Below are 8027 nucleotides of genomic sequence, written 5' to 3' on the forward strand. Positions count from 1 at the left end.
TAATTTGAGGGTATTTACATCCAAATCAGGTGAACAGTGTAGGAATTACAACAGTTTGTATATGTGCCTCCCACTTTTTAAGGGACCAAAAGTAATGGGACAATTGGCTGCTCAGCTGTTCCATGGCCAGGTGTGTGTTATTCCCTCATTATCCCATTTACAAGGAGCATATAAAAGGTCCAGAGTTCATTTCAAGTGTGCTATTTGCATTTGGAATCTGTTGCTGTCAACTCTCAATATGAGATCCAAAGAGCTGTCACTATCAGTGAAGCAAGCCATCATTAGGCTGAAAAATCTAAACAAACCCATCAGAGAGATAGCAAAAACATTAGGTGTGGCCAAATCAACTGTTTGGAACATTCTTAAAAAGAAAGAACGCACCGGTGAGCTTAGCAACACCAAAAGACCCGGAAGACCATGGAAAACAACTGTGGTGGATGACCGAAGAATACTTTCCCTGGTGAAGAAAACACCCTTCACAACAGTTGGCCAGATCAAGAACACTCTCCAGGAGGTAGGTGTATGTGTGTCAAAGTCAACAATCAAGAGAAGACTTCACCAGAGTGAATACAGAGGGTTGACTACAAGATGTAAACCATTGGTGAACCTCAAAAACAGGAAGGCCAGATTAGAGTTTGCCAAACAACATCTAAAAAAGCCTTCACATTTCTGGAACAACATCCTATGGACAGATGAGACAAAGATCAACTTGTACCAGAGTGATGGGAAGAGAAGAGTATGGAGAAGGAAAGGAACTGCTCATGATCCAAAGCATACCACCTCATCAGTGAAGTATGGTGGTGGTAGTGTCATGGCGTGGGCATGTATGGCTGCCAATGGAACTGGTTCTCTTGTACTTATTGATGATGTGACTGCTGACAAAAGCAGCAGGATGAATTCTGAAGTGTTTCGGGCAATATTATCTGCTCATATTCAGCCAAATGCTTCAGAACTCATTGGACGGCGCTTCACAGTGCAGATGGACAATGACCCGAAGCATACTGCGAAAGCAACCAAAGAGTTTTTTAAGGGAAAGAAGTGGAATGTTATGCAATGGCCAAGTCAATCACCTGACCTGAATCCAATTGAGCATGCATTTCACTTGCTGAAGACAAAACTGAAGGGAAAATGCCCCAAGAACAAGCAGGAACTGAAGACAGTTGCAGTAGAGGCCTGGCAGAGCATCACCAGGGATGAAACCCAGCGTCTGGTGATGTCTATGCGTTCCAGACTTCAGGCTGTAATTGAATGCAAAGGATTTGCAACCAAGTATTAAAAAGTGAAAGTTTGATTTATGATTGTTAATCTGTCCCATTACTTTTGGTCCCTTAAAAAGTGGGAGGCACATATACAAACTGTTGTAATTCCTACACCGTTCACCTGATTTGGATGTAAATACCCTCAAATTAAAGCTGAAAGTCTGCAGTTAAAGCACATCTTGTTCATTTCATTTCAACTCCATTGTGGTGGTGTATAGAGCCAAAAAGATTAGAATTGTGTCGATGTCCCAATATTTATGGACCTGACTGTACATGAGCAGACAGATAGCATTTAAGTCATTGCTTACAGAAGAACTCATCAAGAGCAAAGTCTGGCTTTAGTAAATTCCCCCATGCAGCTTTGATGTGTCTAAAAGCTAACATTACAGTAACTTTTGTTGAACAGAGTAGAAATGGAAGAAGAGGATATGTCTGTCACTTTTTACTTGTTAACATCTTGGTTTCTTGACTGGTCGTTGACATAAGTGTAGCTCTAATACAGTAACAAAAGATGTGAGTGCAAAGATTATGCAAACGCAAGTTACAAATACCCTGGGGGCTAAGCACCCCCTGTCTTTAAATCCTATGGATGGTGGATGGGTCAAACAACACAGGACTTTCACCCCGGAGACTGGGGATCGCATCCGGCGTGTTGCAGTTCCTTGCAGCGTTATTCTCTTCCTAACCACAACCGTCCCGTTGTTGTTGGCGTGTCCTGCATGTGATGGTTCCTTTCCCAGTATCTTCTTTTCCTAACTTCAACCGTCGTGTTGTTGTGGAGTTTCATGTCCCCGTTGTTGCGTGCCACAGAGACCGCGGCATCGTGTCCCTGCGCCCAGGGATCGTATCCCCGTGTGGCGGTCTGTCCTGTTGTTGTCGCCGGCGTGTGGCGTTTCATTTCCCCATTGTTGCGTCCCCCAGAGAAGCCCAGCGTCATGGCAGTTCGTGAAATGGTAACATTCGAAAATGGTGACCTGTACACAAAATAAACGAGAAAATCGTGACCTGTACACAAATGAATACATGACATACAAAAACGTGACTATTTCACAAAGTGGCGTGAGACAGGGGTGGCTCATCAGACACACATTATACCAAGCCTTCAGAAAAAAACTCCAGTACAATCAGTTTCCTCATTAAAACAAACAATAAAGCTGAACATTTGAACTTTTGTCTTAGTTCACAATGATGGTGCGTGCGGCCGTGGGTCTCTGGGTCCTATCAGCGGTGATCTGTGTCGGCAGAGGCCATCACCATTTGGGTCACAGCATTGACAAGACCGTCCAAGACACTGTAGCGGACGGCAGCGTCAACAGCGTCTCCCTGGAGACCGAAGCAAACAAAGAGTTAGTCTAGTGTGTCGACTGCCCTGGCTGCGTTGTCCGTGGGAGCGCAGGGGGAGACTCACCGTCAGCTTTTCAGTGGTCTGGGTTTCAACGGCTCCCTCCTGACGCAGAGAGATGTGGACCAGGCCTTCCAGACGTTCCTTCAGGGGGCCAACAACACATCTCAGGAGAAAGCCAGTGAAGGGACCGCCGTGTTCGTGGACAACAACTTCAAGCTGAAGCCGGAGTTCCTGCAGACCCTGAAGCAGTCGTACTTCGCAGATGGGTTCAATGTCAACTTCGCCAAAACCAGAGAAAGTGCTGATACTATCAATAAGTACGTGGAGGAGAAGACCAACGGGAAGATTGACAAGCTGGTGGACCTCTTGGATCCAAACACAGTCATGTGTCTCATCAGCTACATCTACTACAAAGGTAAGAAGGTCCTGTGGGATGAGATCTAGTCAGTCTGTAATAATCTAATGTAATAATGTAAGATCTGTTTACATATTTTGAGGTTAAATTGAACGTATTAAACCAAAGGTTGTGTATTGTTTCTGCTCATTGTCTAACAGGAAAGTGGGCGACTCAGTTTGACGCTAGGCTCACCAAGCAGGGCGACTTCAACGTGGACGAGAACACCAAGGTTCAGAGTTTCATTCTTAATTCAGAAAAAATAATTTGAGTCCCAGTAATTAACAGGGACGGAGCCAGACATCGTCAACATTCAGGGGTCAGCCCAAACCTAGAGCCGGGGTCCGTTGGGAATTCTTCATTAACGAAAGACATATATAAAGTATTTTTCATGCCGTTAAAGGGGCGCTATGCAGTTTTGGCCATTTCTTCGCTGTTTTCTGGCGTTTTTGCTGGCAGGTTTCGCTATAGAGCTCCCCCTACAGCTTCAGAATAGATATTTGGCAGCTCCTATGTTTACTCGTGTCTGACTCCTCGCTCGGTCAGTCTTCCGTTTCCTCTTTCTCTGTTCCTCCGACCATTCTTTCCTAGCTTTCTGCTTCTTTTTTGCCGGCTCAGCCATGACGATAGTGTGAAAAACTCCATCGCTACCTTGCTAGCCGGTTCCTGAATGGGCGTATGTGTGCAGTGCCGTGAAGCAATCCGTTACATGGCGAGACCTAATACATAATACATGCAATACTTCCTGACGCTGAGGAAAGTTGCAAGGGTGGTTTTTCCGCTCACAGGCGCTAGGGGGGAGCAAGACGACCACCATTCAACCCGAAAAAAGTCATATAACCATTCCAATGACTCTGAAGCTGTTCAGTTAAGGTAAATTAAGCTAAAAAACATGTTATGGGCATTTCCGCCTTTAATGATAGGACAGCTCAGACACAAAAGGGGAGAGAGAGGGGGGAAGACACACAGGAAAACTGTCACAGGTCGGATTCTAACCCTGGACCTTCTGCATCAAGGAATAAACCTCTGTAAAGGTGCGCCTACTCTACCAACTGAGCCAAATGGCCACACCCTTATTTGTTTTTGATGTCTGCTGCTTTTTTCAACCCTTTTGCCGTTTTCTTGACAGAAAAAGGGCTGAATGGATTTGAGTCCCAGTCCAATTAAGCGTCATCGTTCGTTCTATGTGTCTTCATGTTTAAATTGTCACCGTCCAGGTTCCAGCTGTGATGATGAATCGGGAGGACCGTTTCCACACCTATCACGACCACGAGCTGAAGACAACGGTCCTTCAGCTCCCCTTCAACAGCTCCTACTCCATGCTGCTGATGTTGCCTGACGTCATGGCAACACTGGAGAACGCCATCTCCCCAAACCACGTCACCAAATGGTTGAAGGCTATGGGACCCAGGTTGGAAGAATCTTAATTTATGCTTCTAATATGTGGAAGGTTTGACACTGAATAAAGTACCCAGCTTTGTCCTGTCGATAGACTGACCTCCCTCAAAAAGTTCCCCCATAAGTAGTTTGTTCCAGCATCATTCTGACCTATATTTAGGTTTCTAGTGGCAGCGCCCTCTAGTGGCCGTAGTAGTTCTGACGGGAGCAAAGCAGGAAGTAAGGTGTGGAAGTATAAGAGCACCAAATATCCTGGTAGCAAGATTACGAATCCCATTGGGATTGGTAGATTGGTTGGGGTTTGGCATTTGACCTTGAGTGGTTAAGGTTAGGATACCCGATTGGTCAGGGGATAGGACCTGAACAAATGGGGCTACGTTACCTTGCGTAAGCATGGACGCCTGGCCAATAGTAGCTATTGAAGGGCGGGTCTTGGCATGGCCGAAGTGGGAAAAAAATATTGCGTCCTGGTAAGGAGGCAGGGTGGATGGGTCAAACACAAACAGGACTTTCACCCAGCAGACCAGGGTTCATGTCCCGTTTGGAAAGAAAAGGAAACTGAGTTTAATTTAACAGTATTTGTCTGTAGTTGTTCATTGATTTGTAATTGTGTGGTCTTTGTTGTGCATCATCAATCTTTTACTATTTGTTTATGTGTCCTTGAGTATCATGAAAGGTGTCCATGAATAAAATGTATTATTATAGTTGTTTTAATCCTAATCCTAATCTTTATATCAACTTAATTAAGTCAGGGTTTTTTTTATCCGGGAGGAAAGGATCCCTACAGAGATAGACCATTTTGTTAAAGAGTTAGATCCTTTTAGTTTAACATGAAACAGCCCTGAAATCACCATCACCAAACTACACCGGACTCCATGTAAACAATCAGTACTTTTATCATCGTAAAACACACTTCATTCAAAGTGGACAGAAACAAAACCAAACTATCAAAAGCCGTCTTGGTTCATCTTTCCACTGTTCCAACAATCACCACTCTGGTTTGGTTGAAATAAACCCTTAATTCACCCATTTACATGTGGAAATATGCTGGCTCTATACACGCTAAAAGTACTGATTATTTACATGGAGTCTGGTGGGTTTGGTGATGGTGATTTCGGGGCTGTTTCATGTTAAACTAAAAGGATCTTACTTTTTAACAAAAAGGTCTATGTCTGTAGGGATACTTTCCATAATGTTGTCAGACTCTTAGAATAACAATCTGAGTCTGTCAGCGGCAAAAACAGCATATCATTGTTTAGGGCTCTCATAGCCAAACGAAACTCGTGCCCCAGTCAGATTCAGTGAATGTTTGTCTTTTTACAGTGTGTTCAGGGGACAGGCAGCTCGCGGATAGTGTGGAGATGTTTGCTGTATGTGACAAAAAATGTTGTAGCCTAAAAAACCTGTGACATCGCTTAGAGCACCTTTAAGTAAAAGTACTACTTCTATAATGTAAAAGTACAAGTCCTGAATTGAAAATGTTACTTCAGTAAAAGTATCATCAGGAAAATGTACTTAAAGTATAAAAGTAAAAGTACTTCATACAGAAAATTTTGGAAACTGGAAACAGCTGATTTAATATGGACTTGTGTCTTCTACAGGAGCAGAAACTTTGTTTCACAACCTCACAGCTCGGGGTCAGTTTACCACACACACACACACACACACACAAAGATAGGATGGCTGGCAGCAGCAGAATGTTTTCAGGATGTTATCGACCTGTTTTTGAATGTATCTTTAGTATGAAGGAAGTTTAGAGTTATTGATTTTGATTTGTAACCTGCCTGCTCTGACCTTTGAGCCTGTAGACTGAGAACTAAAAACAACGGAGGAGAAATCAGTAACCAGAACCTGACAACACCACAGAGGGAATATATATTCTATATTCTACATAACTACTGGAGAGCGTCGTCTCCCCGACTCCTCCTCCCCAGACTCAAAGTTCACGTTGGTTGCCAGTCTGATACCGGAGCATCCACAACAATGTTGCTAGATGCTTGTCTCACATATAAAGAGGAAGATAAGTTCTGAACCTCCTGGGCCCTTAGGCCCTTAAAATCGGACTCCAATTATCTCTAATGTCTTTTCTTCCCCGACGTAGTCGTTGATGGTAAGACCAGAAGACACAAAATAACTTCACAGAGACGATGGAGATCAGCTTCACAAATTTAGTAATCAGTATTTCAAGAATTACAAGACGTATGCATACGGTTTCACAATCTCAAGACTAGACACACCCTAGCAATCAGACAATGCTGTATGGGTCTCCGGTTCGTCCAGTCTCTCCCAGAATGTGAACCCCGTTCCTAACTCTGCCTACAGTTTTTATCATGCCGGCCGCTCCTCTCTGGGCAGGTCATCACCCCAGCAACCGGCTCCTGTATCCAAGGTGGAGTGTTTTCAATCTTATCCAACTGTTCCCCTTTTGATCATATTTTAATTCAACCTTTAGTCTAACACACAACTTTTAATGCTCAACAGTAAATATATATATGAGATTAGCATGATTATTGTCAGTGATTATTGTCAGATTATTCCTTCACATAGCCAAACATTACTCCACAGCACAGTGGAGTAGCTAACATTAGATGCTGGCTATATTGACAGTCATAAAAGCCCATGCTCACGCAGAGCTCTGTAGCCAACTAACAGACAAAGGCCGCTGAACATGCTACACGTTGTAAACAGCCGTGGCCGGCTTGCCTGGTCCCCCGGTAACGTTAGCAGGGTTAGCATGGCGGCGTTAGCCAGGACCAGTCTGGATCACTTTACTGGCAGTGTCTCAGTTGTTTTTGCGAGTAACCAACTCGGGTACTCGAGCTATATAATTCAATGTGAGTACACGAATGTTGAAATTACATAAAATGTCCATCCCTAATAGCCATGATAAATTAGCCTGAAGCTAATGCTTAGCTACCTGTTATAATAATTGCCTAATTACATAACATAATTGCCTAATAATTACCTAATAATTGCGTGACCATCACGCAACTAACGCCGTAAATTTGCGTGGAATGGTCGGCATTTAACAGTCACAAACTCCACCAGCAGTTACCAGTTAGTTGGATCCAAGCACCAGTCTGTGTTAACACAGCCCACCTCCACTAGTTCAGCCATGTTTGCACAACAACAAAAACACAGCAGTCTCTGAACTTGCGTTGGGAGTTTCGTTGAAGTTGGATGTAGTCCAGTTTGTTGTCTAATGAGCGGACACTTGCAAGCAGGATGGATGGAACAGGTGGCCGGCTAGCGTTAGCTTTCCACCTAGCTAGCTCATAGTCCAGCCGCGTCCAGCCCTCGTTCTGCGTTTCACCGCTGAGTATGTCAACCGGGACACTTTGCTCAAGACCGCAGTGCTCCTGCACGCACACGCTTTTTAACGTGAACATGTGCCAGCCCAGGTCAGACATAGACACAGACAGATTAGACACAATTTTGCCAACAGCACATATAGGCCTACTGCTCATAACATAATGGGGTATCTCAGTTAATATTCATGAATTTTCTTGGTATGTAGCCTACATATCTAAGAAATAATAGGCTATTAAAAGATATTGGCCCTCATTTATGAAACGTGCGTACGACCAAAAACAGGCGTAGGACGGGCGTACGCCGATTCCTACGCAAAGCA

General features: G+C 44.0%; 1 pseudogene; it reads left to right on the top strand.

The window, feature by feature from the left end:
* The first annotated feature begins 2444 nt into the window (after nucleotides 1-2444).
* LOC144529925 (alpha-1-antitrypsin-like protein CM55-ST) lies at nucleotides 2445-4425 on the top strand (annotated as a pseudogene).
* The last annotated feature ends 3602 nt before the right edge of the window (nucleotides 4426-8027 follow it).

This window comes from Sander vitreus, chromosome 15 (assembly GCF_031162955.1).
Source record: "Sander vitreus isolate 19-12246 chromosome 15, sanVit1, whole genome shotgun sequence".
Lineage (NCBI taxonomy): Eukaryota > Metazoa > Chordata > Actinopteri > Perciformes > Percidae > Sander > Sander vitreus.